Source organism: Tupaia chinensis, unplaced genomic scaffold (assembly GCF_000334495.1).
Source record: "Tupaia chinensis unplaced genomic scaffold, TupChi_1.0 Scaffold000689_1, whole genome shotgun sequence".
NCBI lineage: Eukaryota > Metazoa > Chordata > Mammalia > Scandentia > Tupaiidae > Tupaia > Tupaia belangeri.
In genome coordinates, this window is record NW_006160212.1 from 901,047 (window position 1) to 928,724 (window position 27,678).

At 36.1% G+C, this 27,678-nt stretch overlaps 1 long non-coding RNA gene across 1 annotated transcript in view; it reads left to right on the forward strand.

The window, feature by feature from the left end:
- Positions 1–6,036: 6,036 nt before the first annotated feature.
- LOC102487903 (uncharacterized) overlaps positions 6,037–27,678 on the forward strand; it is a 77,706-nt gene continuing 56,064 nt past the window's right edge. The window contains exon 1 of the long non-coding RNA XR_336293.2: positions 6,037–6,251. This is a non-coding gene — a long non-coding RNA (uncharacterized LOC102487903). The remainder of the gene's footprint in view (positions 6,252–27,678) is intronic.

The following is a 27,678-nucleotide window of genomic DNA, read 5'->3' on the forward strand; positions in this document are numbered from 1 at the left end:
AACTTTTCCTTTCCCAAATATTACAGGTGTCACTGTTTCAGGAAAGGGTTTTTTTGTTGTTATCATTGGTTTTTGTTGTGTTTTTATAATAAAGCTGACCTGGGGCCAGCAGGTGGTGTGGTGGTTGAGGCACTAGACTCCCATGTGACTGACCAAGGTTTGAGTCCCAGACCGGGCAGCTTTCTTTCTCACTTTCTCTCTCTTTTCTCTTTCTTTCTCTCTCTCCACATCTCTCTCTGGTCAGATTAAATAATAATAATAATAATAATAATAAATAGACTTTTTAAAAAAAGAATAAAGCTAAGCCTTTGTTTCAGAAATGAAACAATTTTTTCATATTACAATTTAGTGCCTTTGGGACTTATGACAATATCAATAATATTATATCAAAAAGTAGAATAACTATAAATTAAATAAAGTAGACAAATGTATACTTGCAAGGTTAGAGGATAACCTAAACATAAGTTTGTTACTGCATAAAATATTAAAGTCAAAGGCATTACTAAGATGAAGGTTTGAATGGAGAGTCAACAGTTAAACATGATAATATGATAAAATGTAATCAAAAAGATTTTCTCAAATACGTATTATATTCCTGGAACTGTACTAAATATATCAAGGGATAAAGTATTGGGTTGATGGAAAAGTCATGACATATTTTTCTGTGTTTTTCTATGGAAGAAATGAGTTGTGACTTTTCTGATGACTAAAGATAAAAAAAAAAAAAAACATTTACTATTCTTTGTTCTCAAAGAGCTGATGATCTAGCTGGAGAACTAGGATTTAAACACATGAATCAAGAAAAGAATCAGGGCCAGCCTGTGGCCTGGTGGTCAAGGGAGCACGATCCTACACAGCCAAACTTGTGGTTCCAGTTCCAGACACAGTGGTTTGAAAAACATGTTGGGAACTTGTACGTGTGTGTCAGAACTCTCAACAGGGTGGAGAAATGGTGAAGAAGGGATTATAACATGACCATGGTCAATGGGAAGTGCAGGTACTTTCTCTCGGTTCCTCTCTCTCTGTTCTTCTGTCTCTTTCTCTCTCTCTCTGGCAAGTTCAGGTGCCCTCTGGCCAGAACAAAAAGAATAGAGTTAATCCATGAGGAATATAGTTAAATGAGGAAATGTTCAGTGTGAATTATGTTATGTAAGTCAGGTAGATTATTCCTTTTTTTTGCTTTCTTTTTTTTTGGAGAGGTTTTTGCTATAGGGTGCATGCACTCACCAGAAAAACAGAGAGAGAGAAAGTGAGAAATCACCCCCCAGGGGGAATGGCCATGCTGCAATCCCTTCTAATCCATTATCCTCTCAGGATCTTGGGCCACACATGCACACAAGCCCGGCATGAGTTTAAGCCACTGGGTCTGGGACTTGAACCATGGTCGATTACATGAGAGTCCAGCGACATAGCCGTTACGCCAACTGCTGGTCCCTCGAGTAGATTATTCTTTATGGTAGCAGTGTTAAAGAACACATTGATGAAAGAAAAGGATGCATATAGAACATGATCAGATAATAAGAATTCTTTATTCATATTTATAGCCCTTGCATTCCTCATAATGAGGTTAGAGACAAAACAATTACAAATAAGACATAACACTCAATATAAATCCTCGAGTCTCAGATCTGGAGGCTTAAAACTCATGCCAGGCATGTGTGCCTGTGTGTCCAAAATCTCAAAGGGACAATAAAGAAGAAGAGTCTGTGGCATAGCCATCCCCCTGGGGGGGAGGTGTGTGATTTCTTGCTTTCTGTCTATCTCTGTCTGTCTCTCAGGTAAGTGTACATGATCTATAGCAAAAATCTTTCCATTAAAAAAAAAAAAGGATATTAAGAAGTAAGTTTTGTACATAATTCTAGATTAAGTATCTTATATATTTGTGTGCATGCATTTAGATTGTATGCATTTTTTTTTTAACTTAAACTAGAAAGCGTGGCCTCACCTTAAAGATAAGCATTTCTTTATCAGAGATGATGAAAGTATGTAATAGTGTGGAAACATCTTTGGACTAAAGTTAGTTGTGAGTTCATCCACTCTGAGTGAACATAGTTCACTCTGTTCCTGGTGTTCCTTCATTATGTTGATGGCTGGTGGTACTCTTCAAATGTTCAAGTGACACAAGACTTGCAGAGATAGTGATCATCACAATAGCCTGGAATAATAATTAAAATCAAGAAGATGAAATTTGGCATGAATGAGCATTAAAAATTTGTTTAATGGGATTGTAACAGACATGTAACAGATCACTCAAAATAGACACATTTCAAAATATCCACAATGTCAAAAATTAAAATGAACTGTACTATTATTGATGATCAACTCATCTCTGAAAATATTCCAAAATATGGAATGATACTGAATAAAATCTGTGCAAAAGACTCTATTTAGTTTTTGAGAATTTATTGGGAATTCAACTGTGACTACAGCTGCCACTCAAGTTGCTAACATACTTCTTTGACATTCGTATACATTGTGTCACTTTCAGGCCACTAGAGTACCCAATTCAGGGGCTCAAAGATTTACAACACTTTGTTATACAAACTGGGATTACCAAAAACGATGAAATTAAACCCAATGTAACAATAGAAAACTTAATAGGCACTCGGTTGTGAATTTTTAATGCCCTTCTCCTTGCATTTCATAGGACAGCAGCTACAGTTGCATTATTCCCATGGGCACACTTTTCATTTCAGTTGTGGTTGGAAACTTGAGTGGCAAATTTCTTATTTATCACCAGGTTTGTACAAAAGTAACCACATCCAAACCATCTACCCAACCAATATTAGTAATGTCCTTTCACTTCCTGATTAAAGTGCAAAGTGCTTTAAACATTCAGTGTAAACACATTTGTTTATTTCTTTCTTAATTTGTGAGGCCACTTTGCTGGCAGAGACTAGAGTAGAGGAATCCAAGATGTATTGATTTCTTTCTTCATGACTATTTAATCGGTTAAAGTGTGCACCACTTGCAAGTGCCAAGATGCTGGTTACATTTTAATAAATGTCCTCTCTGGTCGATCAATACTCCTCAGCCCAAAAATAAATAAATAAATAAAAGTGCTGTTCTCTCATAAGTTAATGGGGAGAAAATCTTTTTACTATCGTCAGTCATCATGACAAACAAGAATATGAAAAGTGTTAATGAAATGACCAACTGTCTATAAAATAAAAGACTTGCAAGACAGTCTCCTTTCTTCCTTTAATTTGATGAAACAAAATGGAAAATTACACTAGTGCCCATCCAGCGTGAAATGATGTTAACAAGCAGAAAACAAATGCTGTAATGAAGGACTTCTAGGATGTACTATGTATAGTCTTCCTTGTAAAGAGGGAATTACTGGGCAGAGCTCTAGCCCTGAGCAACATCCCACCTCCTACTGAGGAGAATCACAGCTATCATCATGTCCCTGGGGAAGTAGTGCCATTCGGCACAATACGACAAATTGATGTTCACAGCATAATAATTATCCATGTGCTGCAAACAATAGGCCACACAATTACCAACCAGGGCAGTGCCCTACACAGGCAAAGTGAAGTGGCACAATGAAGCAATTGTACAGATAATTGAGGCAATAGCCCCACCAAAAAAGGATGTGCACAACTTGTCATTTATTGAGCATTGTTTGGAAAGGAAGAGTTACAAATAACTGAATTTGCTAGAACACCAAAACTTACCATTTAAATATGAAATGTTTCATTTTCAAAATTCACTCATTGTGGATGAATATCTTACCTATAATATAGTATTAATTTCCCTTCTGTGTTAGAGTATATAAATATGATTATATTTGATATCCCTCTCAACTAAACAAACAAAACTTTGGATAAGGAAAGGTAGCCCAGAAATTACTATCTCGGTTAAGAATTTAACCACATGCATGTAACACTTTACGATATTCTAGGACAGGACATAACCTCTAAGTATTCTTGCAGAGTCATGACTCTAAAAGAGTTAACAGGTTCCTATATCAATACTGCAGGTACCAGAGCAGCATAAACAAAACAGATATCATTCCTAGAATTAAATAGGATATAATTATAAATGTTTTAAATGGTTTGATGCTATTTTTGTTGAACTTATGTTTTCTTACTGGGGAATAACATACAGTGGGAAGATTGTAAGATTGAAAAAGCAATGTATTGTCCATGTTATGCACTTGGTGTGAGGTTCAGACTGTCCGGGCATGAACTTCATCCAGCATGTATTCACTGTGTGTTGCTGGAAATATTATTTGAATCTTTTTAGAAGTCTGTATTCTCATCTACAAATTAGGAATAATTATGATCCCTTTATTGTTGTAAGTTTTAAATAAGATCAACTAGAAGAATATTTAGCCCTTTCAATGGCATTTATTAAGAGTTTTCAAGATGTTGGCAATTTAAGTAAAAAAATAGAGAGGGAAATTGGTTACAGAGGTATCCAGAGACATAGATAATAATGATAGCAGGAGAAAGACTATGAAAGGAAAAGTAAAAAGTGCAAAAACTAAAAGAATAAAGAAAGATATAAAGGAAGAGAATTCAGAGAGTACTAAGTCAATTCGAGATCACCATGCCCTTGAATGTAAACAATCACTATTTCAGTATTAATAAACATTTACTGAGCAACATCACTGACTAGACACAGTGCCAGACACCATCAAATTACATGATAGAGTCTATTCCACACCAACCTCTTTGAAGTGGAATTTGTCAATGCCATTTGTAGATAAGGAAATCAAAATGCAGAAAAAATACTGTAGATGATATGGTAAGATTCAAACATATCACTTGAATGTATTATATTTCAGCTCTAAAGCCAACGTGCTTTTCACCCTATCACAGAGCCTACATATATGTTATCCTTCCTCCTCGTGTATCCTCTTTTGATCTACTTTCTCTCTCTCCTTCTGTATTTTCTGAGCACTATGTGTGAAGCACTGAAATGAAAGGGAACTTTAAATTTAATCTCCGCCCTGGAGACTTTATAGTCTATAGGAGGACAAAAGCATGTAAAGAGATGTATGTAATATAACAAAGCATTCTTATTTTTCACATCAGGCTCTCTGCCTAGAATGTTTTCTCTTCCTTTCCAGGTCCCTAGACTCTGTTATCCATCCATCTTTCAACCCTTTGTTCAAATTTCCCTTCATCTGCCTTACTCTACACAGTGACCCCTCTCTTAATAAAACCTTTCATGGCTCTCATAAACTATAATTGATCATTTGTTTGTTTGCTTGTTTTGTTTTGTTTTGACCATAGAGTGCATGTGCTCACTGGAGAGAGAAACAGAAAGACACAGAGAAGGAAACTGAGAAATCACCCTCCTCGGGATGACCAGGCCACAATCCCATCTCTTCCATTTTTCTTCTGGGATTTTGGGCACCCACACACACATGCCCAGCTTGATTTTCAAGTCACTGGATCCGGGACTGGAACTGTAGTTGACTGTGTGAGAGTCCAGCACAGCACCTTAACCTCCACACTATCTGTTGGTCCCCTAAAGAACCTATTAAGAGGGACCAGCAGTCAGCGTAATGGCTATGTCGCTGGATTCCCACGTGATCCACTGCCGTTCGAGTCCTGGACCCGGTATCTTAAACTCACGCTGAGCGAGTGTGCGTGCATGCCCAAGATCCCGAGAGGAGAATGGAGGAGAAGGGATTGCGTCATGGCCATCTCCCCTGGTGTGTGGGGACTGATTTCTTCCTTTCTATCTCTCTGTCTCTCTTTCTGGCGAGCGCACATGCCCTATAGCAAAAACCTCTCCAAAAAAAAGAAAAAAAGAACCTATTAAAATGCACAGTATTTGGCCTTACCTCCAAAGTTCAAGGTTTAATATCTGGGGTGGACCTTGAGAATTTGCACTTTAATAAGTTCCTAGATAATCTTGCTGTTGTTGCTGCTGCTGCTTCAAAGAACATACACTGAGCACAGTTCACTACTCTTCCCACCCCCTAAGCATTTGGCAAGCATTCCCTCAGGCCTTAGCTACTACTGCTCCTTTAACGAATAACCAGTTCCTGTTTTAGCCATTAGTTTCTTGAATCCAAGGGATATTTCTTTTTATTCTTTGTGCATTCCCCCAGGTAGTGGCAAAGTATGCCAGCCAATAGGAGTTCAGGAAATATGTTTAATTTGACTGGTGATTAGTAGCTTGATTTACTGAGAGCTTGGTGGCTGTCTCCCTCTTCCTACTTCCTCCTCTTGGGAAAACTGCACCAAGAGCAGCTATTGTATGTGAACTTGAATTACCATGTGGAAATGGAGGTAAGCATATGTAGATATTTGTATTATCATATCTTTCAAATAAGATCTCTCAAATGATGATACTTACAAACTTTTCCTCTTGCTTATTTGCAGGGTAATACATAGACAGTTGCCTTGGAAACGCTCACTCTGAATATTCTAAATTTTCCATAATGGAAAATCTTGCCTTTACCTTATAATTTACACAGACTTCCTCAATTTTGTGTTTTGCTGAGAATACATAATGAGATCTGAATGCTGATAAATGTCACTTTTGAGGACATAATTATTATATTCATGTATTACCCTTTTCATAAACCCATTTTTGTCAGTCAAGCTTCCGAAGGGCAATTATCTAATAAAAAATAAAATTTTAACTAATGCTATTTAAAGTTGTGTTTTAACTGCCCTCTCTAGAATGTCCATTTCTTTTTTACTAGTACATTTTAAAATATTAGTTTTTTATTATTCCTTCCCTCTATAAGTCAGAATTAAAGTCATCATTTCCATGTTTGGCTTTATGACTTAGGAGTAGCACTATTAGGCAACTTTTTGGGGATATCATTAAATACATACCAGTCTAAACAATTCAGAACATCTGGTTCTAAAAGCTCTGGCTTCATCATTGAAATGATATAACATGGCATAGCACTTAGCATAGTGCCTGGGTTTCAAAAAACAATTTCATTTTTTATTTAAAAAATGAACTTTTCTAAAACTTAATTTTCTAGTTTTTTTTTTTTTCTCCTTCCCTTCACTTCTTTTCTCTTTTCTGCCCTTCTATTCTGAAACAATTCAGTCCCAAAAGCTTTAGGAAAGTCAGAAAAAAAAAATGTTTTCATGCAGAGATGATTCAGAGAAAGTGTCAGAACTTGGGCCAGCCTATGACTTGCTGGTTATATCGGCTGGATCCCAAAAGGCAGACTGTGGTTTATGTCCCAAACCCAGCAGCTTGAGAAACATGCTGGGCGAGTGTTTGTGTGTGCCCAAAATGCCAAAAGGTGCCAAAAGGGAAAGTAACTGTGGCATGACCACTTCCCGTGGGAAGGGTTTTCTCACTTTCTCTCTCTCAATCTCTCTCTCTGCTTCTCCCTAGTGAGCACACATGTCCTCTTGTTAAGTGGAAAAAAAAAAAAAAAGGAGAAAGTGTTGAAACTCAAATAGAATGAGTAGTGTCTCTGTAAAAAAGGGAAGCCCAACATAGGAAGTCACTCCTCAATGTTAAGAAAAGGATGTCCACACGCAGTGGATCAGAGGCTGACTTGGGGTCAGAGCCTAACCAGAGAGGAAGAGCATCCCCATAGCTGGGTGTTGAATTTAAAATGTGGTGATGAGAGAATTCATGGTGTCAGAATCCAAACAGGACAAGCCAGGTAGGGAGTGATGGTAACTCTACTCAAGGTACCAGAGCTTGAGTGGGAGGCTTTGGCTTCTGCATGGGAATGGGGAACATGGCAGGGGTGAGAAAAATATACTAGTGACAATGCAAACCAGATTTCTCATAGTCAATGAAGTACATTTATTTATACAGAAAGAGAAGAGGTTATGATATACTGGATAGAAAAGAATGTTTACAAAGCACTTATTAGAATTTGATGAATATTTAGAATACATCAAGTATGCAATGCTCCCCTTCTAGAAGCAAGTATCAACATATCAAGAGTAGTTATCTTGGGACCAGCAGTTAGCGTAATGGCTATGTCACTGGACTCCCATGTAATCAACTGTGGTTCGCGTCCCGGACCCGGTGGCTTGAGACTCACGCCGGGTGCGTATGCGTGCGTGCCCAAGATCCCGAGAGGAGAATGGAGGAGAAGGGATTGCAGTATGGCCATCCCCCCTGGGGGGTGATTTCTCGCTTTCTGTCTCTCTGTCTCTCTCTGTCTGTCTAGCAAGCACACGCGCCCTATAGCGAAAACCTCTAAAAAAAAAAAAAAAAAAAAAAAAAAGAGAATTTTTTTAGGGGGGACAAAAAAAAAAAAAAAAAAAAGAGTAGTTATCTTCATGTGATGATTTAGTGATCTTATTATTATTTTCTTCTTCATTGTTGGTTATTTTATTTCCTACAATATTCATGTTTAATTCCTGTAATACTCATATTTGTTCCATGCTTTGTGGTGTTTATTAGGCTTCTGAAAGGTTCTTGCAGTACACACATGATCAGCATCTTCTCTACTTTTGAGGAGAGCAGAAGCCAGGTCTTCTGAATTCTAAAATAAGGGATGTCAGAAGTAATATTTTTAAGTGTTGCTTGGACAAATTTAACGTGCTTGTCATTACATTCTCATAGCTAAGACATGGTCCAGTGTAATACTTTTTTCATTGACAAGTGGAGGCATCTGTATGAAAATGGTTCAATGGGCCCTGATTGATTATATATATTTAAAGTGATTAAATTTTATACCATACAAGTGAGATAATGGCAATGGAAACAAAAATGTATATTCTTATTGATCTAAGGAGAATAAACATAATAATAGCCCACTAGTAACTATGTTTGATACCTCTAGACTTCAAGAACTTTTCTGAGAATCTATGATAACTTTGAAAGTTGATTCTGCATTTTTACAAATGGATAGTTTGGCATCATAGGCCAGAACAGGCAGAATCACCTTTGGTTATATCTATAGGACATAAAGTAAAGTGGAGAATTGGGAGTTTTTAGGATCTAATTTGATCTATATAGATAACCAATCCAGATAATAAGTCCTTTGGGTGAGTTATTTGTATTGAATTATCTGGTTTGGCCATCTACATGTAAACATAGATCAAATTAATAGGATAATTGTCAAACTTGTTCTTCACCTTGTGATGTGTGGACTTGCTCTCAGGACGTAATTGGTACTCTGGGAGAGTCTAGCTCAAAACTGAGTAAACAGTAACAATAACGGATGGAGATTTTGCTGAGTCTAGTAGAAAATGCAATTCGTTATGGCTATACCCCCAAACCAGGCTTCTCCACCTAAAGTTCTTCATCTTTGGTTTCTATATTGCTACTATAAAAGGAAAATAATGTAGATTGTTCAATATTAATTGTGTGGTTTGGTCAAGTTAATACAATTAACAATTTTCAGGACCTGCAGATGGTGTAACAGTTACATCACTGAACTCCTATGTAATGGACCACGGTTTGAGTCCTGGACCCAGAAGCCTAAAACTCATGCCAGGGGTGTGCGTATGTGTGCTCAAGATCCTGACAGGAGAATGAAGGAGAAGGGATTACCCTGTGGCCATTCCCCTTAGAAAGGGAATTCTCACTTTCTCTCTCTGTCTCTCTTTCTGTCTCTTGGATGAACACACATACCCTATAGCAAAAACTCTCTCAAAATAAATAAAATTAACAATTTTATCAGTTTATTTTTGTTGTACCATAAAAATATTACTTAATTATTTTCCTTTTGATATTGTTTTATCTTGTCCCTTAATGTGTCTTATTTATTTTTAATTTTTTGCTTTTCCACTTAATCTTCTTTATTTTATATCACTTTCTCTATTCTGCTATTTTACTTTTGAGTGTGTTTTCTCAAGCTCTGTTACCTCTTTGTTCTCAATACATTTTTACCATTGTTCTATAACAAAAACAAAAAGCATCTAGAAAGATGACTAAGAGGGTCCATTAGGAACTAAGCAAAAAGGCATGCATGTTATATCTTGGTCAACTTTTTCTTCTTTCTATCATAGCAATCCCCTATTTTCCATACAGTAGATTATAAATCCAATTTTAAAAGAAAACCGATCCTGGGACCAGCAGTTAGCGTAATGGCTATGTCGCTGGAGTCCTATGTAGTTGACTGCGGTTAGAGTCCCGGTGGCTTAAACTCACGCTGGGCACATGTGCGTGTGTGCCCAAGATCCTGAGAGGAGAATGGATGAGACGGGATTGCAACATGGCCATCCCCCCTGGGGGGTGATTTCTTGCTTTCTGTCTCTCTGTCTCTCTCTGTCTGTCTGGTGAGCGCACGCGCCCTATAGCAAAAACCTCTCCAAAAAAAGAAAAAAGAAAAAAGAGAAAACCGATCCTGTATTCATTGAATTTATCTGCAAAATTGGAAGGGTAAACATTTTTTTTATTTTCATTTTTTTCTCTTTTTTAGCATAGAATTTTGGTTTCATAGCAAATCCTATGTAAAGATGAAGTATATAGCATTAGCAATCACCTGAACTTACTGAATCAAGCTGTAGGTGCTGATGGCAGAGTGTGTGGAAGGTCTAGACACCTACCTACGGTAGGTCTCTGCCTTGAGTTACTACCCCTGTGACTAGTTTGTTTGCTTACTTGATTTTTCTAATCCTAAAATCTATATCAGAATCTATTGATGTGCAGGACCAGTAGTTGGCTATGTCCTTGGACTCCCATGCAGTTGACTATGGTTTGAGTCTCAGATCCAGTGTCTTAAACTCACTCTGGGCGCGTGTATGTGCGTGCCCAAGATCCCAAGAAGAGAATGGAGGAGAAGGGATTGTGGTGTGGCCATCCCTCTTGACAGGTAATTTCTCGCTTTCTGTCTCTCTGTCTCTCTCAGTCTTTCTGGTGAGGGCACATGCCCTATAGAAAAAAACTCTTAAAAGAGAGAGAGAGAGAGAGAGAGAGAGAGATAATTTAGTGGTGATCAAATTTGAATGTACCTCAGAATCAACTAGAACCCTTACTAACAGACACATTCTGGCCCAGCCATAGTGGACCCATTGTAGTGTGCCTCTTTACAATTCTGAGGGCCATATGGTAGATTAGGGTTTGAGTCCTGGCTTGACCTGTGTCTATGTTTCTGGCTAGTTTAGAAGGATGGGAGAGAATTATGATGTGAGATCCTGTTGAGAGTCTTTTTTTCTCTTTCTCTGTCTCTGTCATGATTAAAATAAAATGAAAAGAAATAATAAAAATCCTTATATCTCACCCTCAGAGAATATGACTGAGTATGTCTAGGGAGGGGAACAAGAACTTCTGCTTTTGAGCAAGCTCCCAGATGCTTCTGATACTGTGGTCCAAGGACCAGACTTCGAATAAGCTTGGATTAGACTATTTGCCATACTCAGTGACAAAATACTATGGTATGTCTCCAGCCCTTTCCTACTCTTCTTACTAAATTCAAAAACAAAAATGTTTAATTTTAACTTACCTGTTCTACCTTGGTATTTAAAATGTTTCTATCTGGACCTTATATTATGTAACTTGGAGAATATTTAACTTTCTAACATCCCATATTGAGAATCTAAAGAGAAACTAGTGCCCCGATTTAAAATTTGATTTACCAGCTGTCATTACACAAATTTATTCTAGATTTTGTGTAACTAAGAAAAGAGTCTTTAAAATGTATATGAACCAATAATGGGCCAATTTCTTACTCCCAGTGGAGGCCAAGAAGGCAAAGTTTTAAAGCATGACAAGCTGATGCTATTTTTCTTAGTAATGGATTATATATATTCTACTTCAGCTTTTCCACTTATAGTTCAATTAGAAATTTTTCTTCCTCTTTATGACTTAGGAAAATTTAGTTTCCTTAATTACTGTCTATGACGGCTAACCTTTCTCTTTAAGGGGAAGGCTTTTATGTGTATGTAGGTGTGAATGTACTTATTTGTATACAGGCACCGGCATGCATTCCAGTAGCTATTCAGTATATTTTCTAAAAATTTAAAAGTTTGATCAGTGGAAAATCTTTAAAAGGATTTTGTTTAAAATCTTAGCATTCAAATTAGACAATTCAGTAATATAGAAACACTGCTAAGAGGTTGTGGACAGATTTCTTACAAGGTAAATATTTGTACTCTAGAAGAAATTCTTCCAAAAGCCAAACAGACTAAAATTGAGGGGATTATATTATAATAAGAATCAGAGAACATCATGAGAAAAACCTATAAAATGATTTTAGTTTCTTCCAGCTTTTCTCTTAGATATGAAGAAAAGTCACAATTAGTTATACTACATTATAATTTTCAAACAGTTAAAATAGTCTACTAAGACAAATACAAAATGAACATGTTTCAGCTATTATCTATCTCATTAATGAGTAAACCAACAAGAGATTAAACTGTTAAAAATCTGTATTTGAAAAACATATATGTCTATATATAATCACCAATACTAAATAAATTTGCTAATATATGGAGAATATATTAACTTTCCATAGGGCAATGAGGCTCATGTTTTTTAAAGTTATTTTGAGGCTCATGTTTTTTAAAATACAGAATTATTTTTTTTTCTGGAAAAAAACTTATTTGTACTTCTATGGACAATATAATTATTTTTTTTTCTGGAAAAAAACTTATTTTTTCTTCTATGGACAAGAATAAGTTCCATTGCTATCAGTTTTATACAACTAAACTTCCACTACAGAATTGTAAATAGTTTCTTCAATGAAAGACAATTCAATGTGTACAACCCTATAGGTTCAAAACCCTGAAGGGGTCTGCTAAACAACATCCAGTACTATAGTGAAAGGAAATACAGCAAGAATTTTTTGCCCATTTCCAAATCTTGAGTATTTTTTCCCTATTAGTAGAAATCAACTTTTTTTCACTTATTTTAAATTCTTTTAGAAGCAGTAACCTAAATCTTTCATTAAGATTGCTGTATCATTTATGAAAAAAAAAATGTTTTCCACTGGATTGTCTTGTGCCTTTTGTCACAAAAATCTGTTGGCTATGTGTTCTTGGTTGTATTTCTGGATTCTGGGTTCTGTCTTACTGCTTCATGTATCTATTTTTGTGCCAGTACCATGCTGTTTTTTTATACTATGTCTTTACAGCATATTTTAATGTCAGGTAGTAAGATGCCTCCAACTTCGTTCTTTTTTTTTTTTTTTTTTTTTTTTTTGCTGTGTTGCACTGTATTCTTTATCTAGAATCACCAAAGAGCCTTGGTTAAGAAGTAGGTAAAAGGTGGGACCAGCAGTTAGTGTAATGGCTATGTCACTGAACTCTCATGTAGCCTACCATTGTTTGTGTCCTGGACCCGGTGTCTTAAACTCACACTTGGTGCCTGTGCATGCATGCCCAAGATCCCGAAAGGAGAATGGAGAAGAAGGGATTGCGGAGTGGCCATTCCTCCCACCCCGGGGGGTGATTTCTCACTTCCTATCTCTCTTTCTGGGGAGTGCATGCGCCCTATAGCAAAAACCTCTTCAAAAAAAAAAAGAAGCTAAAAAACTTCTGCATATCAAAGTAAACAATAAACAGAGTAAAAAAATATAAACAAACAAAAAATACACAACACTATGGAGTGGAAGAAACTATTTACTTACTATACAGCCATTCCTCATTTAAACTGCTTGTTTAATGACCACTTAAGCTTAAGACCAGACCAGTTCTCTAACATGGGAATCCCCTTTCTCAGTCTGTATGTCTCGGGAATCCTCTTTCTCAGTATTGTCTCATTCCTGTAATTAGTTAGTATTTGCTACATGAAGCTTTCACTTGTGTAGTGGTTTCAGTTCATTGCCACACATTTAAGTCGTATGTAAGAAATGTAAATAAAAACAAAATTCAAAAAAAAGTTCAAGTTAGAGTTTCCCTCAGATTTTTCCATTATTCAGAATAAATGAAAGCAATTATGTCAGATTTATATTATTATGTTGTGGTGTGTCTTGTCACTTTCTGGTGCTTATCTAACATATGCTTTTTGTATGGATAGAGTTACATTATTCTGGTTCAGTGTCATGTGATATTTGTTGACAAATATATTCCTTGGGACCAGCAGTTTGCATAATGGCTATGTCACTGGACTCCCACCTGGTTGACTGCGGTTCGCATCCTGGACCAGGTGGCTTAAAACTCACGCCGGGCACGTGTGCGTGCGTGCCCAAGATCCCAAGAGGAGAATGGAGGAGAAGGGATTGCGGTGTGGCCATCCCCCCTGGGGGGTGATTTCTCACTTTCTGTCTCTCTGTCTGGCGAGCGTATATGCCTTATAGCAAAAACCTCTAAAAAGAAAAAGGCAAAAAAATATATATATATTCCTTATGGCACCATGACACACCATAAAACATCTCCCTTTAAGTTCCTTACTTACCAACCAATTCACTTAAGACCTATCCCTTAAGTAGCGGGCCGGTACTTCAGAAAAGGGATTGATGTATAATATCAATATTATATTACATAAGAGAATCAAACAGCTCATCCACAAAAATACTAATAATTTTTCATCAAAATGGGTAACTAATCTGAAGAGATCGCTCCCAAAGGAAGACATGCAGATGACTAAAATGTGTATGATAAGTTCAACATTTCATGTGATAAGAGAAATGTTAATCAAAACCACAAAACCACAAGGAGGTATTGCCTAATTTCAATCAGAATGGCTATGACTAAAACAAAATCAAAGGTTCACACACGCCCCATAGCAAAAACCTCTCAAAAAAAAGAAAAACAAAACAAAACAAAACAAAAGGTTAACAAGTGCTAGTGAAGATGCGTAGAAAAGGGAACCCGTTTGTACTGTTGGCGGAAATGCAAATTAGTGCATACATCATGGAAAACACTATAGAAATTCCTCAAAAACTTAAAGATAACTTTTGTATTTCCACTCTTGGGAATTTATTCAAAAGGCATTATGTCATACATTTGCATATGAATGCTTATTACAGTATTATTCACAATAGCTAAAATAGGAAATCAACCTAGGTTCCCAACAACCAATTATTAGATTAAGAAAATGTGGCACATATACATAATAGAATACTACTGTGCCATAAAGAACAACAATATCCTATCATTTGACACAAAGACAACAGACTTGTGAGATATAATGTTGAGTAAAATGGGCCAAGCTATGAAAGATAAATACCATTTGTCCCTACTTTATACACTGAATGTCCACAGTGTGGTAGAAACTGAAGGACTTGGTGGTATACAAGAAGAGAGAGTAATGGTAAATACCAGAAGCTGTATAAGGAAGGGTTGCAGATGAATTCATGATAAAATGATTGCATACACAAGAATTTATGTAAACAAGGGAAATGGGTTATGGAATGATATACCACAGAAAAGTAAAAAATGTCATTGGCAGGTCAATATATACTTTGCAAAAAGGAAAACTAGTAGAACTATTACTGAATGTGCACAAAATAATGTAATGCTTAGTGTTGAAAAAGATGAATATATCTATCTATGGTCAAATAATTACACTGTAGGCATGCTGTGAAAAACTATACTGTACTCCACAATCAAGTGAATAAATTAAAAAGAAAAGTACAATGAAGTCGTTATAAGACACCCTTCCCCTCCCATCAACACACACAAAGGTAGATTGCTGCTACTTGGGGACTATGCGGCAGTGTAGTAGCAATGTAACTCTCTGCCAAGCTGATCCACATTAGAAGATGATTCCTGGTTTGTATCCAGAGCCCTTCCTTGAGTATGATGGGTATGAATATACCCATGATCCAGGGCTGGCTAAGGTTGTGGGCAGATCACAACATTAGGACCCTGTTAGGGGTATTGTCTCTTTCTCTCTGTCTCTCTCATTCACAGAAAAAAATAAATGAATAAACTTAGGAAAGAAAAAAAAAATAAAGATTGCTGCAACAACACAACTGTATGTGGAGGCTATAAAGAAAAATGGAGGTGAAGGTAGTTACTATATGGGGAGATGTGGCCTGCCCCACCCTCTGTGCCACTCACAGAAGACCTTTCTTACAACATGAGTAGCAGAGAGAAGAACTGAAATCTGACTTTGAGAGCTCCAGACTATAGTCAACAACTAGAAGGTCATTGGAAAGGGTAGCTCAGTGGGTGCTTCCTGACACGGAACATCTTGTCAGGAAGATGTTCTGACAATGTTTTGACAATCTTTTGTCAGAACATCTGACATCTTTTTGAGAGGAGAACTCAGTTTACTTAAAGGTACAAATAATGAGTAGTTGGATTTTTAGTGAAGATTTACACTGAAGCTGTAGAGTTTTTGAAACAGAGAGCATAACATAGAAGTAAAATTAATGAGGACATTAAGGTAAAGCTACCTGCTGAGATATTTAATCCTGTTTTGCTCACATGTCACCAGGCCTAACTGAAAAACCTGAGGGATTATGAGTGTCCAGTGCCACTCCAGTGAATTCCAATCCAGATTGAATTGGAGTTGTTATGAAAACCTGACTTGATTTCACACCTACCTGCTAAAAGATGTTATCACCCTGCCAGCTCTCTGAAGGAGATAGGCCGTTCTGGGAGAAGGAGAGCATTCTGACAGCCCTGAAATGTGCCCTGGGTTTTTGCAGCTGGAAAAGACATAGATCAGAGTGGTGATTCAAGAAAATCCTGTCCCACATGGATTCTGATAAATATGCAAGCACTAAAACATGAAGCTACCTTTGTCAGCAATCTTAGATCCTATTATTTTTTTTCCTCTACTGCTAAGTTCTTTTATTAGTCACAATGATAATGATGCTAATAATAATCTACTTATTCCAGCCCCTGGAATGATTCTTAATAATTTATGATCTCCATTTTTGTCTAAAATTCAGCACAATTCAGTCTAAAAAAGAGAAAAAAAAATGAAGTTACACACAGAAAATGAATTATGCACCAAATTGTAAATATTCCATTTCTTTTGCTGATCTGAAACTCCCCAAAGAAATATGAACACTTGATTTAAAATTCAGCTGCAGTGACATTTCCTAGCTGGAAAGAATACTTGCACAAATTCACAAGTATTTGCAAAAAGATAACTTTTTTTGGTGGATACTAGTACATTTTAATGTGTTTTTAAAAACTATCTTATGCTTATATTCTCCAAAATGAATAAAATATTTCTTAGTGGAAGCTTGTTTTGTGAATAGACTTTTGCAATATTTCAGCAAGAAAAGAGTTTGCCTTGCTAGGGATAACTTCATGCTAGTAAAGAAGCATATGAACAGTAACTTCCTACCTAGGGTAGCAAAAGTCACATAAATGCCTAGGATTATACTACAGGCTCAACTGTTAGACATTTTGGTCAGCTGATGTCACAGCAGGAAACTATGAGCCCACTAAAGTGTGAAAAAGATGGGAAAGCCCACCTGTTGTGTTTTCACTAAGGTTTCCAAATATAGAGTCAAATAAATTAATCTCAGAGACATACAACTAGTATTTTTATCAGTGACTGTTTCAATATTTGTGTTTGTTTTTATGAATCATTGGTTAGTTATGAAAAGATTAGCTTTCATTCTTGACCTGCTATGTTACATGATTTATGATGAACTAAATATGTCAATTGTCCAAATGCATTGGGTATGTAGGTAAATTGGCAGCAAATGGAATTGAGACAATATTCTGCCTTATCTTGATAGTTTTACAACACATAGACATATAAAGCACATTAGTGCACCCCAAATAACTTAGCACTGCATTGAATTGTTGGTATAAATAATTTAATTTTTCCACATTAGCTATAATAAATGCTTTAATAGTAATAGCTTACATCAATATTCATTTATTTTCCATTCATTCAACACCTATATAGTGACGCTACATTATAAAACTTTTTCATTTAGTTGATTGTGTAACTCTGAAATGACATAGTAGTTGTAGTCTATGGATAAACTGAGGATTGTAAAGTTTATACATTAGAATTCTAGATTCCTGCCTCCTATCATCAATTATAATTAGTTGTTACTCTGGACAAAGTCTACAGATTCTTGGGTCAGAATCACAAGGGGCCAGTTAACAGTGTATAGTATATAGCTCTAACAAAACACTATGAATTGAGACCTAAGAGTAATAGCATTAAATAAACACCCCCAAAGGTTTTGCCTAACACAAAGATTGATTGATTGATTGATCAAATTATTGGGTTGTCAGAAAAGTCATGACATATTTTTCTACGCAAAAATGTGGCCCAATACAATATTATCTGGTATAAGTGTTCTTTTAACCTGGAACAGTGGAGGCAGAAGTGTAGATCTGGACTGGCAGCCCAGATTAGAAGAAGGCATGATGGCAGCAGTGGGAGGCATCTCCCAGAAAGACCTCTGTGTCTGAAAGAAATAGAAAGCCAGAAATAAACAGCACATAGGAGTGTCCATAGAAGCAAAATGCAGACTGAGATGTGTGTCACGCTGGGTAAAGTTTCTTTACAATCTAAATGATGTATAGCAATTAAATGTATAAATAATAATTAAAATTTATAAATAAAAATTATTAAAAATAAATAAAATGAAATATATAAATAATTTTTTTAAAAAAGAAGCAAAGTTCAGATGTGCAAACCCAAGATTGCATTCTTCTCTGATTTATATAAAACACTGTCACATGGCCAACAATTTCAAATTAGGCAAATCTAATAGAAAGAAAATGAGTAAATTATTATTATTATTTTTATTTTGTACCTGGTTCCCCAGAGCAAATCTGCATCAAAATGTGAATGATAAGGTTTGTTTTTAATATTCTCTACTTCCCTTTCTAAAACCCTTCTTTTTCCTATATCCACATACATTTGTCTCAGACTCATGACTTGCTCTCCGACAGCTTCTAGGGATGCAAATGATAACATCTCTAATAGTAGTATATGAACCCAGCCTTTGCCCTTGAAAGATAATATTCCACCTTTCCAAGGAAGTATCATTATTTTCTCTCAAGCTATTCAGAACAGGCTGTTGCCTCCTTGTCTACTGGTAAGACACAGACCTTTGAATTTGTAGACAAACCTATCCTGCTTATAGGCCAACTTTCTTCAGCTCAGATTTCGTTGAGATTCACTTATGATTTATCTAGAAGGCTAGGCGGGGATAGGTTGAAAAATCTCATCCCTAGTCCCTTTTCTCCGTACATTGGTACTGCAGAATTGCCAACTCTGGTTTTTTGGTACATTCCATTCACCCATAGTAGGGCAATAAATCGCACGGACTCTAAAGAACCAATCTATTCTGGCAGGAAAAAAGTCAATCCCATAATTTTTTCACCACTGTTTATAAAAAATTACTGGTAATTGCACTTTTTCCATTTTCGCTATAGTTTTGTGCTGGAAAAAAAATAACATAGTTAATAAGAAAAAAATTATCAATCAAGATAAAGTTTGCTTCCCATGTTGTCCTCTTCCTAATATCTTACATATTTCTTTGCTGGATAATACAATGTTTATCACATGGTAAAATGATATGAAATATGCATGTACAAAGTCATTTTTGAATAAAATGTTGGCAGTATTATAATTGACAATGTAACCAAATACCATATTACAGCATTGCTAAAAGCACAAAGATTTAGTTTTGTTCTTTTTTTTTCATTAAGTATATCTAAGAACAATTTAACTATCTGTCTGGACTGTGTCTCTCTCTCCCTTCTTCTGTATTTCTGTATATCTCTTTCTCCATCTCTCTCTCTCTCTCTTTCTCTCTCTCACCCCTTTCTCCAGTCACCCTCCCTTTTAGTTCTTCAGTTTATCAATATATCATAAAGCAAATGTGATGACTCCTCTATATATCTGCTTTTCAGATTTTATTCACCTCTGACCTGTAATGGTCCAATTTAGCTCAAGTACTTTTATTTATGCTATTCCCTAGACCTATACATTTTGATCAAAGAAACGACACTCGCTGTTCAGTGCCTTCAGAGAGCACTTTGCAGGTACCATCCGTTCAGAAAAAGCAGTCACCCAATACATGAGATTGTGACAAGGTATAATGTAATGGTAGTTATGCGAACCTCCAATAAACCAGTGCTACTTCACAGATTACTTGGAGAGAAAGTCTCTTAGCGTGCTTGAAGAAGTATGAAATGAATTTCATTTCCTTCTCATTTGCCTTGCTTCTGAAAGGTTTCATGCAAGATATGTGACCAACTATTATAGTACTAATCCATCCATGACAGAGCTCAATTTTCTCTGAGAATTTACTTCTGAATGGGCTTCCGAAATACTTGAAAGCTCAAAATTAAAGTACACTGAACAGAGCAGCCACTGAGCTGTGGACAACTGTCAGTCAAGAAAACCAGTCAGAACAAAATGTAAATTAGATTTTATTTTATTTTATTTTATTTTTTAAAGTGATCTATAATTTTATATAAAACACTGTCACATGGCCAACAATTTCAAATTAGGCAAATCTAATAGAAAGAAAATGAGTAAATTATTATTATTATTTTTATTTTGTACCTGGTTCCCCAGAGCAAATCTGCATCAAAATGTGAATGATAAGGTTTGTTTTTAATATTCTCTACTTCCCTTTCTAAAACCCTTCTTTTTCCTATATCCACATACATTTGTCTCAGACTCATGACTTGCTCTCCGACAGCTTCTAGGGATGCAAATGATAACATCTCTAATAGTAGTATATGAACCCAGCCTTTGCCCTTGAAAGATAATATTCCACCTTTCCAAGGAAGTATCATTATTTTCTCTCAAGCTATTCAGAACAGGCTGTTGCCTCCTTGTCTACTGGTAAGACACAGACCTTTGAATTTGTAGACAAACCTATCCTGCTTATAGGCCAACTTTCTTCAGCTCAGATTTCGTTGAGATTCACTTATGATTTATCTAGAAGGCTAGGCGGGGATAGGTTGAAAAATCTCATCCCTAGTCCCTTTTCTCCGTACATTGGTACTGCAGAATTGCCAACTCTGGTTTTTTGGTACATTCCATTCACCCATAGTAGGGCAATAAATCGCACGGACTCTAAAGAACCAATCTATTCTGGCAGGAAAAAAGTCAATCCCATAATTTTTTCACCACTGTTTATAAAAAATTACTGGTAATTGCACTTTTTCCATTTTCGCTATAGTTTTGTGCTGGAAAAAAAATAACATAGTTAATAAGAAAAAAATTATCAATCAAGATAAAGTTTGCTTCCCATGTTGTCCTCTTCCTAATATCTTACATATTTCTTTGCTGGATAATACAATGTTTATCACATGGTAAAATGATATGAAATATGCATGTACAAAGTCATTTTTGAATAAAATGTTGGCAGTATTATAATTGACAATGTAACCAAATACCATATTACAGCATTGCTAAAAGCACAAAGATTTAGTTTTGTTCTTTTTTTTTCATTAAGTATATCTAAGAACAATTTAACTATCTGTCTGGACTGTGTCTCTCTCTCCCTTCTTCTGTATTTCTGTATATCTCTTTCTCCATCTCTCTCTCTCTCTCTTTCTCTCTCTCACCCCTTTCTCCAGTCACCCTCCCTTTTAGTTCTTCAGTTTATCAATATATCATAAAGCAAATGTGATGACTCCTCTATATATCTGCTTTTCAGATTTTATTCACCTCTGACCTGTAATGGTCCAATTTAGCTCAAGTACTTTTATTTATGCTATTCCCTAGACCTATACATTTTGATCAAAGAAACGACACTCGCTGTTCAGTGCCTTCAGAGAGCACTTTGCAGGTACCATCCGTTCAGAAAAAGCAGTCACCCAATACATGAGATTGTGACAAGGTATAATGTAATGGTAGTTATGCGAACCTCCAATAAACCAGTGCTACTTCACAGATTACTTGGAGAGAAAGTCTCTTAGCGTGCTTGAAGAAGTATGAAATGAATTTCATTTCCTTCTCATTTGCCTTGCTTCTGAAAGGTTTCATGCAAGATATGTGACCAACTATTATAGTACTAATCCATCCATGACAGAGCTCAATTTTCTCTGAGAATTTACTTCTGAATGGGCTTCCGAAATACTTGAAAGCTCAAAATTAAAGTACACTGAACAGAGCAGCCACTGAGCTGTGGACAACTGTCAGTCAAGAAAACCAGTCAGAACAAAATGTAAATTAGATTTTATTTTATTTTATTTTATTTTTTAAAGTGATCTATAATGATGAGGTGGTAAAGTTTTATAGCCCATTTCCAAACAAGAACAATAAGGAGGGAAGTGGCGAGAACTGTTGTTGTGAGCTTTTCTCATTACTGCAAATGAAAATGGGAGCCTGTGTGATGGAAACTTTAGAAGTGATGTGCAAACACTGTGGCTTGTTGTATGCAGTCTTGGTTCTGGTGGGTGAGAAAGTGGAATGAGTGGAACTGTCTGCATTCACTGGAGATAACATGTGGAAAACAGCTGACGCTGTCAGTGGCGTTCTGGTCCTCTGACCACAGTGGTCAAAGCATCACTGATCAAGAACTGTTTTAATCTATTGAAATGGCAATATTTTAAAATTTCAACAGTTTGACTCAGGAAATCTAGAAGATTAGAGATTTGCTAAAAAAAAAAAAAACCATGAAAACATGGGTGGTAGAATTTCTAATCATTCTAATTTGTGTAGGTAAAAGTTCTCTAGCATACTGGGACCAACAGCTTCCATTTAGGGTCTAGCATATACTCAGGTCTGCTTCATGGATGGTAGAGATAGACGCACATCTAAAGCCTGTTTGTTGACCTGAAAATCTACCATTCTAGTTCTAGAATGGAAAGGAGAAGAAGAGGCTAAAGAGGCAGTGCTTCCAGAAAGTTCCTCATTTATACGATAAGCAACAAATTCAGTGTCAGGCAGTTGCTAAAAAACAGAAAGCATTAATTCACTGGAAAAACAGAAATTCAGCAAACAGAGCTATGTAAACAAGGAATCCTGGCTATGTTAGTTGAGTTAAAGGTTTTTGGGAAAGTCATGATATATATTTGTTTTTCTTTGCAAAAATGTGTCATGACTTATAGACAACCCAAGAGATGCTTCTTTCTTGCGTATATTTTTCTAAGAGGCTTGGTTACAATATTTTAAGGAGGCCCTAATAACTAGGTTGAAAACAGACATGTGAACACAAAATAATGACTTTATATGGGAGATCACATCCAATCTTCAAAGAGAAGATGTTTCAAGAATGAGCTACACTAGTAAAATAGGAATGGAATATACCTGGACATGAGGATCCCAAACATGGAAGGTAATGAAACACAAGTAAGTATCAGGCAAGGAGCTACCAACACACTTCATTCTGCCACTTCTTCAGATTTCTTGTCCTTTATTTTCTTAATGAATAGAAAAATTTAATTTCCCCTGGATGGGAACTCAAAAAAATCTACCAGATAAAAGGTGGAAAGTGAGTGTACGGGGTTTCACAAAATTGTAACTAACTCTGACTTCCAAGGTTTGGGTAACACGTATTTACAACAGGTAAATGCATTTCCGAACTTTCCTTTCCCTTCTCATCTGAGAGATAGAGGAACAGTCCAGGATAAGAATACTACACAACTCAATATACTGATCTCTCTCCAATTTTGTGACACTTGATTTTTTTTCTTTAAGAGAGTTTTTTTCTTTGTTTTTGTTTTGTTTTGTTTTGCTCTAGAGCACGGAAAGACAGAGGGAGACCGACAGAGACAGAGAAAGACATTAAGTAAGGAATCACTTCCCATGGAGAGTGGCCACACCGTGATCACTTCTCCTCCATTTTCCTCTTGGGATTTTGGGCACACATGCACATGCACCTGGTGGCATGAGTTTTAAGTTGCCAGTGGTGGGATTTGAACTGCAGCCAACTACATGGGAGTCCATTATGCCATCTGCTGGTCTCAATGATACTTGATTTAAATCTCTAATCTGAGACTTAGAATAATGGAAAATTTACTAATCATCGTTTGTTTATTCTTTCTTTCTTTAAAGGCCAAATTCAATAAATTTAGAACATCTTTGCATATTTATATGCTTAAAAATAAGCTTTGATTTAAATATCATATTTAAATATAATAATTAAAAGAATATTTAAACTCATTTAATAACCTATAACCTTAGAAAGGTCATTGTGGTAAAATAATCACTTAGACATTCATATTGAGATAGTGTTCAAATATCGCCTACCATGGAGGGTTTTATTTTCAATGTTAAACTTTAAAATTAAATATGTTTGGGGCCAGCCTGTGGCCTGGTAGTTGAGGTGACTGGATTCCACATGGCTGACCATGTGGTTCAAGTCCTTCCAGATTTATTTACATTCCCTTTACCACCTTTATTCTTTTGTGGTGGTATGAACCACAAAACTGTATGGACAGACATGGAGGGTCGGCTGAGTGTCTTTCAGCCATACAAAGAAGTAGCTAAGTTCTTGTCTTCCGAGATCTCTTTATTCACATCTCATACTAATATTTTTCCCCAAAAAATTATCTGCATATTTTCCTGTTCAAAATTAACCACAAGACTGAGAAAATGTGGATCATAAAGAAAGGTACGGGATATTGGACCATGAATTCAAGTAAGCAGGACCTTCTACTTATACTGAAACTTATAGGAGTAAGAAATGAACTTTCTATTTTGTTAAGCCCTTGAGACATGTGCTTAACAGAGGCTTGCATTGTCTACTCTGACTAATAGAATAGAGCATTAAATATTACTACCATTTTGGTCATGCATGACGATACTAAGATTTAGAGAATACCAGACTCCTTTACTCCAGTCCCATTCTCTTCTTGTTGTAATAGATATCTTCAAAAGCTATAACCAAATATGGGTGTTTTTTTTTAAAGTTAATGGAAAAATTGATTATGAAAAAAAATTGCATGAATTTAAAAAAATAAAACAACTTTTCATCAAACTAAATGAATAATTTAACCCCATTTTTCCATGAATCTTTTAAAGTTTCTTGGTAGTAACAGCAGATAGTAAGTTAAGCCTACAATTAACAAAGCTCTGTTCTTTTCTGTGTATGCATCACATCCTTTGTATTTTCAAACACAAATAGAAGGTGAATTTTCTAATTGTTTCCATTTAACAAATAATAAAATTGATACAAGGAAATGTATAATAACTTTCTAAAAGCCTCCATTTAGGTGGTGGAGCCAGTATTAAAACTCAGGCAAACTGTTTCTAACTCTGAATATATAACCAACATGTACTCCAGCCTCCAGAAGATAGAGGATTTCACTTCATCAAAGGATTCAGTCTTTCTACATAGAAATTGAGATCATTCAGAAACTTTGCAAAAGATCTGTCTACTTCTTGCACTAAGCTGAGAACCATTTCAGTCACGCATTCAGGGGCTTGAATGATTAACATACAATGTCAGTTGACTTCCCTGTTCCTAGTTTGTGGTCCTGGCTAAAAGAGCTACGTTACCATTTTGTTAGTCACATTACAGGTATGATCCCTCAACTGCAATGACCAAGAGCTCCTTATTTATTCTCTTTTAAGATAATGAAAGAGAATGGACAAAAGTCAGGCTTTCATCACATCTAGTCAAGAGAGTAGATGTCACTGTACAACGCTTTGAAATAAGAAACAAAAACAACAAGAAGAAAATAATAAATGAATACATTCAGTATGGTTCCTTTTTTCTGTATTCTCTAGAACTTAACTGTAGTTAATGGTCTTTGATATTACTTTCTGTCTCTAGAGGGTGGCAGCAGTAGCCATTCCTTCTTCCTCTTTCTTTACCTCCTCTTTTGCCTCTTGTTATGATCATACTCCATCTTCAGTCTAGGACAGTATATTATTAGGTACTTAATATTTAGAAATCAGAAGTTCTGTGTTCTGTAGCAAATATTGCCACTACCTAGTGGCAATAAGTGAGGAGTCCCTTAAATAATTTAAACATGCTTCCTCAGGAAAATTAAGTCAGTCCAGTTTACATCCTATGGATATCATGAATAATAATAATATTAATAGATATTGAGTTTCGAGAAGAAGACTGAGTCCCCCATGGTAACTGAGAACTAGTGCTTTCAGGAAATAAGAGGAATGAAGATTTTCTGCTGATAATTTACCCTGGAGAGGCAAAAAGGGGAGGCCTTCAGAAGAATACTAAGTCCTCCATGGCAGCTGAGAACCAGTGATTTTGGGAAATGAGATAAATGAAGATTTTTCTCCTGAGAATTTTCCCTGGTAGAGCCCTGGAAGAAAAATGGAACAGCAAAGAGTTTTCAGATCACCTCCTTCTACATACCTCTGAATGCTCAGATTGAACTTCTAGAAATTAAGAAGAGACGATAACCCATCAGATGACTAGAAATAACTTCAGAGGCACAAGAAATACAAAAAATGAAGAAAATATCTCTCTCTCAAGGGAGAAGAATAACTCCTCTTTTTCCACAGACAGTACAATGGAACTCATGGAAATATCTGATAAAGAATTCAGGATGTTCATGGTGATAAAGCTAACAGAGATGGAAGAGAAGAGAGACAATGAACTCCAGAAGAGGCAGGAAAAAAGAGCTAACGAGTTCCAAGAGTTGAGGAAATTCTTACACGATTTGAAAGAGGAGATACACATCACAAAAAAGACTCAAATGGAACTGTTAGAGGTGAAGGCTATAACACAGGAAGTCAAAACCTTCCTTGAAAGTATTAAAAGCAGACTAGAGCATATAGAAAATCGAATCTCAAATATAGAAGACAGACTCTCTGGATTAGAAAAACGCACCACAAAGACTGAGAAAATAACCCCCAAAAATGAGAATAACATGCAAGAAATACTAGATATCATTAAATGTCCAAATATCTTTTTTTTTTTTTTTGGAGAGGTTTTCACTATAGGGCGCATGCGCCCTACCAGACAGACAGAGAGAGACATAGAGACAGAAAGCGAGAAATCACCCCTTCTCCTCCATTCTCCTCTCGGGATCTTGGGATCTTGGGCACACACGCACACGTGCCCAGCGTGAGTTTTAAGCCACCCGGTCCAGGACGTGAACCGCGGTTGACTACGTGGGAGTCCAGCAACATAGCCATTACGCTAACTGCTGGTTCCCAGATGTCCAAATATCTTGATAACTGGTGTCCCAAAAGATGAAGAGATCACTAAGGACATTGATCATCTATTCCATGAAATCCTGGAAGAAAACTCTCCAAGCCTAGAGAGGCATTCAAAGATCCAGACCCAAGAAATACAAAGAACCCCAAATTTAATCAACCCAAGAAGATCTTCTCCAAGACACATCATAACCAGATTGACCAAAACCACAGAAAAAGACTGGATACTAAGTTTGGCAAGAGAGAAATGTCAACTTACTTATAAAGATATCCCATCAGGCTAACAGCAGACCTCTCATTATAAACAATGTGAGCAAGGAAAGAATGAGAAAATATACTCAAAGTATTGAGTGAAAAAGAATTTCAACCAAGAATACTATATCAGGCAAGATTACCCTTCATATGAGAGAAGACAAAAACATTCTCAGATAAACAAACCTTAAAGAATTTACCAACACCAGACCAATTCAAGACGTTCTGAAGAGAGTGCTATATCTGGAAAACTAAAGTCAGACACACAGAAATAAGAGTTCAAAAACAACTGAGAAAATTGCCACCTTAATATGGTAGTGACAGTCCAGTGTTGAACGTTATCCTCCAAAATTTAAACAGAAAGATCAGACGACAACAGAAAATGGATTAAGTATGAGTCTAAAATTGTGAAATAGAATTTTATGACTTTTGACCAAAACATTACTGATCTTCTTCTATGCTTTGTTTTCCAGAATTAGATTTTTGTCTTCTCTTGATTTTTCGACAAGTCTATATACATACTATTTGAACATAATCCTAACCTATCCCCTGGCTTTAAGTCTTAAGCAAAGATCTCTTAACATTTTAAAATTTTGATTTATTAAAACT